Consider the following 12,048-nt stretch of genomic DNA (forward strand, 5'->3'; position numbering starts at 1 on the left):
TCCTATCCTGTTTCAGTTCCTGTCCTGACTTCCCTCAATTATGAACAGAAGGATGGAAGTGTAAGCCAAATAAACTTTTTCTCACCTACTTACATTTTAGTCATGGTGTTTCCTCATAGCAATAAGAACCCCAATGAAGACAGGGACAGTACCACTAAAAAGAAACATAACACTCCTCCAAACTCTATTTTATCCCCTTTCCCCCTAAGATGGATGGTCCCAGAGGTTGCCATTTTGATTGTCCCCTCATCTTCTTCCAAGATCCGGCTTTATCTTGCCATTTATTTTAAAGCATCCCACCTTAGCTTTTTCCCCTAAGTAAATAAATATATTTGCATCTAGATATTAAAAGAGTTTCAGAATTAAAACTGGAATAAAAAATAAACATCTGAAAAACTTCAAAGTGCTGTGTAACTAGAAAGTGCTTCTACAATTGCTAGGACTTTTAGGTAAGGCTCCCCTAAATCATTTTTACACAGTGCCACTCATTTCTACATCACTATACTTCATAGCTGATAAGTGTATCTCTCAACCTCAGTGGTGAGATCTACAGTCTAATAAGAATGTTTATGCTATACTATGCCCATTGCAAATGTCCGCAGTTGCTTACGGAATAATGAGACGTTCCATCTTCTTCTGTGGCCTGCAACATTTCAGGTGTTGAACAGTTAAATAGTCTTAATTTGTTCAGAGACTCCCTAGACACAGCCTTAATATACTCCAAAATGGTTTGCAAAGGACTTTTGGAAAACCACCCTGGCTCACACTGAAGATGCCTGCACCTACTAGCTGGCATGTAAACATGGTTTGAGTGACTGAATCACTGTTATTTCCCAGCTTTCCCTATAGAATCCGCAAGGCAAATATGCAGCTACTTTCCAAATGTTTGTATTTTTGAACATTTATTATTTGTCCATTTGTGTGGGGGTGCAGGCATGCGTGTGCCACACTTCACATACAGAAAGTCACAAGAGAACTCTTGGGAGTTGTTCTTTCCTGCCACCTGATGGGACCTGGGACTTGAACTAAGGTCTTGGGCTCTGTACCTGTACTTTTGGGTCTGTAGGCACCTCTACCCATTGAACCACTGCACCCTGAGGCTTACTGAGGGAGATCTTTAAAGGAGTCTAATGATGGTGAGTACTACAGACTGTCTCCCATACTCTAAGACTTTATCTGCAAAAAGCACACAGTCAGTCAGTCCACTGAGGGCTCTGTCATGAGGACAGTGTCCTTCCACAGCTGAGGAGAGGGCTTCCCTTTCCTCCATGACCCCAGTAAGAAAGGAAGCCGCTCCCCAGGGAGGGGCCTGTGGGAGGATCTTGCAGCACAGTTCAGTTTAGCAACGTTAAGCCTGGCAGATCCAGGGGACTTCTCTTCTCCTCAGGCAAATACTTTAACAAATAACCTTTTCTGTACAGACAAACATTTTTAGGTTAATAAAAAGCATGTTGTTTAGAGAGAGACTACTCAAATCCCTGGTCTTCAGGAGGAAACAAATAGGATGGCATGTGAGACTTGGCTACCTTTTGCCCTAGATTTTTATTGCAAATCCCAGCACTGATTAAGAGCCTCAGACCCTCATGTTAGAGTTATAAAAGGTGGAATTTTAAACATTGACTCTGAATGTGAGGATCTTAAGCAAAGCCAGGGACCCTATAATGAATAACACTATTGTTTTCATTTGAAACCACCAGCACATTTTTATTAGAAGGGCACAGGATAAGTATACCTTTGCAGGGGTGTACATTTTCAGGCTAGCTTCTCCACCAAACTCTGCAGATGACTGGATGAGTTGACCAAAAAACCAAAAGCAAGCAAACAAACCAAGACAAAAACCTTAAAAAATGTTTCCTCTGAATGTTTTACTTGTGTAAGCGTTCATTCTTGTTGAGGAAAATACAGGCTTATCTACAGAGTTTTTCTTCATCATGAATTCCTTCATGTAACAGAAATCAAACATGTAGGCTTGAAGTCAGAGAAATGAATCCTTTTGAGTTGGTGGTATCATTTGGGAACCCCTGCACAGATGTAGCCCATGGCAGTTCAGTATCCAAGTAGCCTCCATAGTAATGTGGACAGGAACTGTCTCTGACATGAACTGATTGGCCTGCTCTTTGATCACTTCCTCCTGAGGGGGGAGCAGCCTTACCAGACCACAGAAGAAGACAATGCAGCCACTCCTGATGAGACCTAATAGACTAGGGTCAGAGGGAAGGGGAGGAAGACCCTTTTCAGTGGACTGGGAGAGGGACACGGGTGGTGCAGAGGGAGGGTGAGATTGAGAGGGGAGGCAGAAGGAAGGAACTGGGGGTATACAAAGTGAATAAACTGTCATTAATAAAAATTAAATAATTAAATAAAAAGAGGCAAAAAAGAAAGCTAGGTGCAGGGGCCATGCCTATAATACCAGCACTCTGGGAGGCAGAGGCAGGTGGATCGCTGTGAGTTTGAGGTCAGCCTGGTCTACAAAGCTAGTTGAGGACAGACAAAGCCACACAGAGAAACTGTCTCAAAAGAGAGAGAGAGAGACAGACAGACAGACAGACAAACAGACAAAAAAGAGCTATAGAAATCCACTTGAAAAAAAAAGTTGAATCCCTGGCTTTTTATAACAGTTATGAAAAGCCAGAATATTATCTAATCTAGAATGGCTCTGAGAACACATGGCCACAAATAGGGCCACATCTGATGGACACTCAGAGCCTAAACTACTGCTGGCTCAGACACACTGGGCAGTCCAGTTACTGGACCTTTACATTATTTTTCTGCAGAATTCTCTCTTGCAGGATGAATGAGAAATCTGGGCCAATCATACTCTCAACAAGAATCTTCTTGGGAAGCCCTTAAAACCAAACAGATAATCATTTTCTTGTGGATACAAATAAACTTTAATTTTTAAAAACAATACATGCCTAATTTTTAAAAAATTTATTTTACAGGAACACTAAAATGTAGACTAACATAAATATGAAGGCCTTTCATAATTAGCAACTTCACATCGAAGCTTTACAGGTATTTACCTCCGATGATCTTGGGACAGCTTGCATTTTTAAATATATTTAAATGAGCTGGAAATACTTACACAGAAAGCATGAGCTACGTGCCCTAGTAGCCTGAGCCCATTAGGACAAGAAGGGAAGAAGCCGCTCAGAAGCATTTCAAAAAAGACTTATAAGCTCTAACAGAGACGGATGGAAGCACATGATTAAAACTGCTAAATGAGTCCTGGAGAGGCTGAGTGAGCCCACACCTTAGGAACACAGCTGATAAAATTAGGTCAGAGCAACTTAAGTAGAGAAGGAAACTGGTCACATGTGAAAGGATGGCTAAAGTTTAGGTACATCACCGTCCTTGCTCTCACTGAAGTTGCCAAGGCCAGGTTGCGCCATAGCAAAGCCCAGCACCTGCTCTCTCTTCCCTGTTGCCCCTTGAAAAGGCCAGTTCATCATCAGGCTCCTGGGAATGAATGTGGCCAGTGATCTGTCTGTGGCTTCTCTGTGAGTTAGAGAGACTCAGGTCCAGCTGCACCCAGAGCCTCCTGTATTCCTGGTCCAAAGCCAAGCCCCCCACCCCAACAAAGGGAGTGCTGATGGTTCAGAGGAGGAGGATACAGTAAGGGAATGTGGTTTCAGGCTGGTGTGGACTATACAGCATGACCCAGTCTCAGAAGTTAAAACAGCAACAACTCCCAAACACTTTTTAGATCAGGTGGCATAAAGACTTCAAACAGACAGACATGCTGGGACAAGTAACAATAGGCTGTTGTGAATTTCAGACCAGACTTGTAAATAATCAACACTGTACTTAGGACATACCAGGGCAGTAGACAGAATGTGTGAGTTAAGGACACCAGAGAAAAACAGAAACCACGATGCATGCAGCATCATGGCCTGGCTGCAATGGGCCTCTCTAGGGCAGAGAAGATGATGTTGTGCTTGGACTTGAATATTTCCACCTCAAATTCCTTTCAAACGTACCAGCAAGGATGCTGGGGTCATTAATAATTGCTAGAGCACTTGCTTAGAATATGTTGGTCGTGGATTCCATTCTTAGTACACCTTTCTCACTCACACATACACGCATGCTCACATATTCACAGTCTCACACAGATACACATACACTAAGTCTTCATTTGATTTTAGGCTGTTTATATAAATTTCTGAAAAGTTTCAGTCCTTTGCCCTGTAATTTTTCAATTAATGACTATAAGGCTAAAAGACTTAGTTCAGCTAAAACATACAGGATATAGCTTTAGTAAATGGTTAAATGCTCATTTTATCTTTCATAAAGGCACAGGAAATAGGAACCATAGTAAGAGCTGATGGGAAAGTTGGTCCTAAAAGCCAGGAGGAAGATGCAGGAGGAGGAGGAGGGAGAGAGATAGCTCAAGTTGGCCTTGAATAAGGCAAAATGTCTCCACTTCCTGAGAGAGGGGAGTGAAGCAGCTAGAAGAAGACACAGTCCCAGAAGGTTCTGGGAGATCTGCAGTGAAAAACGCCCAGAAAAGAATTTAGAAATGAACCAGGGGATTAGGGAGAAATAGGAAGCTTGAGAAACAGGATTTGGTGAAGGCTTGGCTAAGAGCACTTCCTGTGAGATTCCTGAAAACCTGTGAAATGACTAACATCCACACCCCTCTGAATGACCATGCTTCCCAAATCAAAGGCAAATATATGAAGTTACAACACTGGATGAAACCAGACCTCACATTTTAAAGAAACAAAGAATATTAAAAGAAAATAGTGGACTTGATTCAGGGCTTGAGATCAATTGCACTCCCGTGTCTTTTGACCGTGGACCACAGTGATGGTTGGCTGAGCAGCCTTGCTTTAACTCCACAAAGGCCTTATCGACTACTCAGCCTTCATCCAGTGCCGACAAAGGGTGGTGACAGGAACAACCCACAGATTCCTAAAAGCTTTTGCCCTGCAGACAATGGAGGGGGGTGGCTAGGTTCTGGAATGAGGGAAGAAAGGGGACATGGCAGGCGAGGAGGTGATGTTCGCCGATAGCACAGGCCTTGATTCCCGAAAGCCGTAGCTGGTGATTTTGTTTCATTGACTTCTAAAGTTTCAGAGTCTGGCTGAGCACTTCCACAAAGTTTTCAAATATTGTAGCTGATGGTTGGAGGCCTGGGTTCATTTCTTATCTCCAGATGTGGAGAGCAGAGCTGGGACCAGTGAACTCATCTGGTTCTTTTGACATTGGAGGTGATGACTTTTCCATTATTAGCATGGCTACTCATCAAGGCCCCAGCAGGTCTATGAAAGGTTACCATCCATTGCAGATGTCAAAAACAGGAAACTGCCAATGATCCACACCCCCCCCCCCCCCCATGCAGAACAGGGCAACGACATTCTCTCTGGTTTTCTGATACCCAGCGGCCTTGTATCTGGCCAAAACAATCAACCAGTTCACTAATGTTTGCTCATAAAATACCTTTGCAGTGCATAAAGGGAAAAGAGACGAAAAGAAGAAAATCCACAATTTACCAATACAACAAAAACCACAAAATGGCTCTTTCTGGGCCATGACAAGCTAAACAAAGAAGGATCTCAATGTTTGGAATGAGAATAAAGCAATTCTGGATTGAATCTACAGCTCTGGGCCAGACAACAGAAAGCTGCTTCATTTCCAGGGACGTAAGCACATCCATGAGTAGACAACTCATGCACAAGGACTGCCCTGGTCCTTTTCTAGCACTTTGATGTTACATTTTAATTTATTCTACCTCTCTGGTTAATTTCTAATTTCTTCTATCACACCACTGCTTCACAAAAAGGTAATGTGGGGTCATGTGCTCCCCTCCCAGATTCTCGTTCTAAGCTCGCCAAGGATGGAAATGTTGTTCTTGCCTCAGCTTTCTCATACTTAACTTAGTGTTTACTACAAAGAGTAATTTATGGTCCCGAGGCATGTCATTCCTAACGTGAATACATGCCTACTCACAGAAGAGGAAAGCATCTGAGCTCTGTGAATGGCGTCTGATTGGAGGAACTTCAGTTGCAAGAGGACATTTGCTTTGAGAGTCTGAGATGGCTGACTGCCACCCTTCATGGCTGCTGGAGGCAGTGGCTTAGCTAAATGCTTCCAGATGCCACTCACAGTTTACGGTGACCATGAGGTCAGCCTCAGGTAAAGGGTGAGGCTCTTTCATTGGTTATCCAGGTAGAGAGGAGAGGGTGCTGCTGGCTGGAGCTTTGTCATCCAAATGTTCACTCCCCAGTTACTGTTGAATTTCTTCTTGGAGCACATTTCTGGGTCTGCTTCAAGCTTGAGCTTGAACTGCAACTAGAAAACCAGCTGCTCAGAGCCGCATAGGAATGGGTTAAAAAGGAGAGGCTGTGGGGGAGAAGTGCCTGGACTGAGGGATCTAAGAAACCTTTTCCATAACACCTCTTCTTGCTTAGCACAAGCAGTTGAGAGCAGAGGCAGAGAAAGGGCACTGATGTTAGCCTACGGTTCATTTATCTGACTGTGACGTTCCTTCCCTCCCCCGGTGTGACTTACATACACACACACAATCTATTACCATAATTCCTGGTTCTCAAAGCTGGGAATAGAAGGAGGCATTCATGTCTCGTTCCAGAGGACATCCCTCACGAGAAGACAAGGGTTCTGCTTTTGGTGTTGCTGGGGCTCAAACTCTGGGTCTTGTGCATGCCAGCCAAATGACCTACCACTGAGCCACACCCTGAACTGCAAGCAGCTAAGGAAAATTTCTAATGAATGACTACTCCCCAAGTACAATGACATATGTAAGACAAACACGTTTCAAAGGATAGAGCCAGACAACCAAAAGGGTCCAAGTGGCCCAAGTAAATCTAAAGTCAAAGAGGGTGAAGAAAGTTAAACTTTAAGTCTCCATTTTAAACTTATATTTTATTTCTGTAAAGAACAATTAGTGGCCTCCTCAGCCCCTTCACCAGTCACAACTGAAGGGTCTCCACTGGGGAAGGCTTGACCCAGCCTATGCACACCCATTTCCAACAAATGCACAATACAGAAAAAAGATGGCTACTGTGTAGGTAAAGTCAAACCTGGATATTTTTCTGAATGATGTAACTCTGGGCCACATTTTTACAGCTAGTACACCTGTATAATGCTTTTAATATTTATGTATTTAAAAAAAAATCATCATCACAATCTGTCAGGGCAGGCCAGGAGAAAGCTGGAAGGTTTCAAAATGAGAGGGACTGAAGGAAAGTGCTCCAGTGGGTTTTTAAGGTTGCCCGCTCCCTTCTGCTTCCTGTCCTCCGGCAGTCTGCCAAGAATTTCACCGGATGGTTGTATCTGCAGAGTCTAGTCTGATACAATGAGTTACTTATTTATCATATGAATCATTAATGATGTAGACACTGATTATTGTTTTATTAGCTGACTTCCGACAAATCAATCAACCCTTAGTCAGACACTTACAGGGCCCTGTGACACAGCAGCAAGGTCATCTGCAAGACCCAAGAGGCACGTAGGGTTTGTTTTCTCCCCATAATACCCTCACCAACTTGCGTGCAAATTTTAGAGTAAAAAGCTGCAACCCAAATCCCACAAAGACTCCGGCTGCGGGATGCTTGCTTCCGGGGTACCGCAGCGGCAGCTCCTGATCTGGGGTGGGCTCAGCAACTGTTCCTCCTCTCCTGATGGAGGAGCACTTCATACAGGAATGGAAGAAATGACAGCGATGCTCCAGAGAGAACCAGCGCGTGGCAGGGTCATGGGTACTGCTGACCACGGACCCGCGTAAGCAGTCAGTGTGGGAAATCTGCCATCACCAGTCCTTGGCATCTTTACTGAAAAGAAGTTCTCTGGGCAGTTACTCAACTCAATAGTGTAAGGGGCTCAGAAAACACCAACAAAAGAGTAACAGTGAGGATGACTGGTGTGGACTTGCAACAGTAATGGGTACATGTCTGTATCCCAGGCGGCCCTGCAACCCCACACTCTTGTAGCATCTCCACTCCAGTGTTATTTCATCAAAAATCCAGGGCAGGAAAACCCTAGACAAGAAATAACACACCAGGATGCTTTTATGTGATACCTAAAGAAAGTAGCCTTTGAACTGAACACTTACATTCACATAATGCCAACAGAAAACAAACAAACAAACAAACAAACAAACAACCCCATCCATTTCTGGTTCTCATGTTACAAACCCCACTTATATAGACCAGACTTATCCTCTGGGATTTGCAGTTTCTGTAGGTTAGACTTGCCTAACCTAATCTTGCTAATTACGGTCAGTCCTCTCATTTCCTAGTCTTAGGTGTTCAGTAGTGAGAAAGAAACAAGGCCTCTGTCTCTAATGTTCTGGCTTTCCTCCTCCGTGTGTCAGGGAGGAGCCACTGGCCTCCTCAGTCAGGAGCTCACACTGACAGCGGTGCTGCCCCCAAGAGGACAGCGCTGCCTCCGAGCTCCTGTTCTTTCCTAAGGGACCACACACACTTCTGCACGCCTGACAAAGCCTTTTGTTGCCAGAGAACAAAGGCTGAACAGGGCTCTTCCCTACCCAACCCAACAGCAGGCTACTTCAGAGCAGGAAGGACCTGACTTTTCTAACAGAGGAAATTAGCTCATTCTTCCAGGAAACATTTGAGCTTCTCTTATATGTCTGTTTTTTCCTAAGGTCTAGAGTAGTCAACACAACACATAAAGAGCTCTTTAGGGAACTCATCTTTGAAAAGATTACCCAGAGAGTCAATGGACTTACTTCAAGTCAACAAACAGCTCTGAGGAGGCGGTCTCCTCATTACTGATGGTCACCAATGCTGAAGACCGACAAAAATATTTTCTACAAAACTAGAACATGGCTTTGAAAGTAAATGAAACTAGATGAGACACAGACACTGAAAGGTTCTTGCACTTATATAGGTCCACAACACCAGAACTGCCATTCTGGGCTCCCTTCCCCTAAATGGCAGCAAGGAGACCCGGAAGGCCACAGTCCCCGAGGAGCGCAAGGCTTCAGTGACATACAGCTATGTAGAACCAAGGGACCCCAAATCAAGTACCGCTCTCTTCTCTTACTGTCTGTATCATATCACAAACCAAATGGAGTATCTCTGGGTGTCCGGAATCAAAAAGTTATTTAATTTTAGGAAAACTTATTGAATAATCTTAACTATCTAATGTATCAAATGTCATGCTTTTCTGTCTTTGTAGGCATAGCCAAGAATCAGTCTAAGAAGAAAACGTATAGATTCATTTACAGAGAAATAATCCTTTCTTTTAAAAGGAATAAGAATAAGGAGGAAGAAGAGCAGGAGGATGAAGAGGAAGAGGAGGAAGAATTAGGAGAAACAGCTGGAGAGGTGATGCAGCAGTGAGGAACACTCATTGCTCTTGGAGAGGACCTGGCTTCATTCTCAGCACCCACATCAAGTGGCTTCCAACTGCTTGTAACTCTAATTCTGGGGGACCAGCACTCTTTGGCCTCCACATGCACTCAGGTGCATATGGCACATATAACCCCATATGGGCACACACATACACACACACACACACACACGTAAATAATACATCTTGTTTAAAAGAAAAATTCAACTCTATGTCAAGTGAAAACACAAAATGACTAACTCTTACAAACATGTGTCTGAGGGTGACTTAGGTGGGGACACACGATTCCTGTGGGCTTTGGGCATATTAGCCCAAAATATCTTCTTTCCTTCATAAAAATTATTAAAATTATATTTCTTAGCTACATTGGTATCAAGACAAATGTATTTCAGATCCAATACTACATATTCATTATATAGTTATATTTTTCTTATACTTTACAAAGAAGAAATTAAAATATTTTCATAGGCCACTACAAGTGGATCTGGGTTCTAGCCTAATGAATAAACCAACTTTGGACCACACACAGCCTTGGTTTTTAAGCAAAAGACGAAGTGACAGACACCTACACGGGGCAAGTCATTGTCTCCTCAGTTAACAGAACTCTGATGAGTTCAGACACAGGCTGAAGTATCTTGACTCCATGGAAAGATGGTCTCTGTGACACCTGTGAACTCCTCCAGAAGAGCCCAGACATCAAACGTTTATGACTCTGGTGAAGCATTATCACAGTGTGGGTTGAGGCTATTAAGCTCTATCCCAGTGGTTCTCAACCTATAGCTCTGACCCCTTAGAGTATTTAACAGCCCTTTCACAGGTGTCAGGTAAGGTCACTGGAAGACACAGATGTTGACACTGTATTCACAACTGTGGCAAAGCTACAGGCATGGAGCAGCAGAAATAATGGCGGGGGGGGCACCACAACCTGAGGAGCTGTATTAGAGGTCAGAGCGTTAGAAAGGTGAAGAACCACTGCTCTAACCCATCGTTGGACTTCAGGTTTTTTTTTTTCTTTCATTTTGTCATAAAATTCAAATTATAAACACACACACACACACACACAGTGCTTCCCCAGTGGAGGTCTTCATACATTCCTATCACTCTCTGGGGTTTTGACATGGGACTGAGCAGTGCTCATCACTTGACAAACAGCCTCAATTGTGCTGAGGGTGAAATAGTCTCCACCAGTGCGGAAGGGAACAGTCAAACTAGGGCCTGACCTAGCCCACGTCTCCCCGTTTGCCTTTTATCACTGCAGCATTCAGGAACTGTCACTGCAACACTGGATTTCTAAACCCTGAGAAAAAGAAGCTGAAAGGGACACATAGAACTTTGGCCAATGTAAAGCATTTAGAAGGAGCACTAACTCATTAGCTTGTCACAGGCTAAAGGGACAAAGCCGGTCTAGATGGCACAGGTTCTTTTTTGACTCCATGTTTACCCTAAGTGTGTATTACTGGGAAGTGAGCACTATCTTATTTCATATTCTTTTGTAAAAAAGTTGTTATTCTGGATTGAAAAATAGTTAAACACTAATTTAAAATACTTAAAAATAAAAACTCAGCTTTAGGACATATCCATATGAAATATCTAATAAACATAAATTATAATATTACCCCTTTGACATATATTTCATAATCAAGTAGCCAAAAAAAAAATTCAGAACAGAAAAGAAAAAAAATGGAAACAGCTTACTTTTATAGTTGAAGCTTGCTTTTCTGATGTCTTCACCCACGACTCCCAATGTTAGTCTTCACCTACAGTAGAAAACAATAAAAGAAATTGACTTTCCAGAAATACTATTTTTAAGAATTTTATATACATTATGTATATACACACGTACACACACATATATTTGTAGTGTGTGTGTGTGTGTGTGTTGTATGTGCACAGGGATACAGGGCAGAGGAGAATACTGGCAGTCCGTTCTACCTCTCCTCATTTTATCGTTTTGAGAGATAAATTTAGCAACCTTGAGTGGTCATCCTTTTTCTAACCTGCACAGCAATGGGGTTAGAGGAACACATGGCTGTACCTGGCTTTTCACATGCTGCTAGAGATCTGAACTCAAATCTTCATGCCTGCATAGCATTCTTGCATGCCGAGCCATTTCCTCAGCCCCAGAATTCTTTTTAATGGAACATGAATGAGATATCAGAACTAACTTGAAGCAGTGAGGTGAAGATTAGCTGCCAAAAGGCCAGAATTTCCCAAGAAAATGTCACAAGCATTCTAAAATAATCTTGAAACAAAGGGGACAGGAGCCCCACAAGGTAAAACAACAAAGCTTAAAAACCTGAGCCCAGAGGGTCCTGCAGAGACTGATCACCAACCGAGGATCACGCATGGAGAGGATCTAGACACTGTTCCAATGTAGCCCATGGCAGCTCAGTCTCCATGTGGGTTCCCAAGTGAGGGGAACAGGGGCTGTCTCTGTCGTGAACTTGATTACCTGTTCTTTGATAACTTGCCCCTGGCAATGTGGCCTTCCTAGGCCACAGAGTTAGAGGATCCAGGTAGTCCTGATGGGACTTGATAAGCTATGGGCAGATGGCAGAGGAGGAGAAGTCCCGCTTTCAGTGGATGAAGGAAAGGAGATAGGGGAAGAAGGAGGAAGGGTGGGACTGGGAAGAGTTGAGGGAGGGGGCTTCAATTGGGATATATAATGAATAAATTGTAAAAAAAATATTATCATAAAAATAATTCAAACCC

General features: G+C 43.2%; 1 protein-coding gene across 5 annotated transcripts in view; it reads right to left on the minus strand.

Annotated features, from left to right (window-relative positions):
* Plekhg1 (pleckstrin homology and RhoGEF domain containing G1) overlaps positions 1–12,048 on the minus strand; it is a 208,500-nt gene that overhangs the window by 142,058 nt on the left and 54,394 nt on the right. For all 5 annotated transcript variants that reach the window (XM_060373155.1, XM_060373158.1, XM_060373157.1 and 2 more), the window contains exon 2: positions 11,032–11,093. The gene's annotated coding sequence lies outside the window, so the exon portion shown is untranslated. The remainder of the gene's footprint in view (positions 1–11,031; positions 11,094–12,048) is intronic.

The sequence above is a fragment of the Meriones unguiculatus genome, chromosome 20, assembly GCF_030254825.1.
Source record: "Meriones unguiculatus strain TT.TT164.6M chromosome 20, Bangor_MerUng_6.1, whole genome shotgun sequence".
NCBI classification, from domain to species: Eukaryota; Metazoa; Chordata; class Mammalia; order Rodentia; family Muridae; genus Meriones; species Meriones unguiculatus.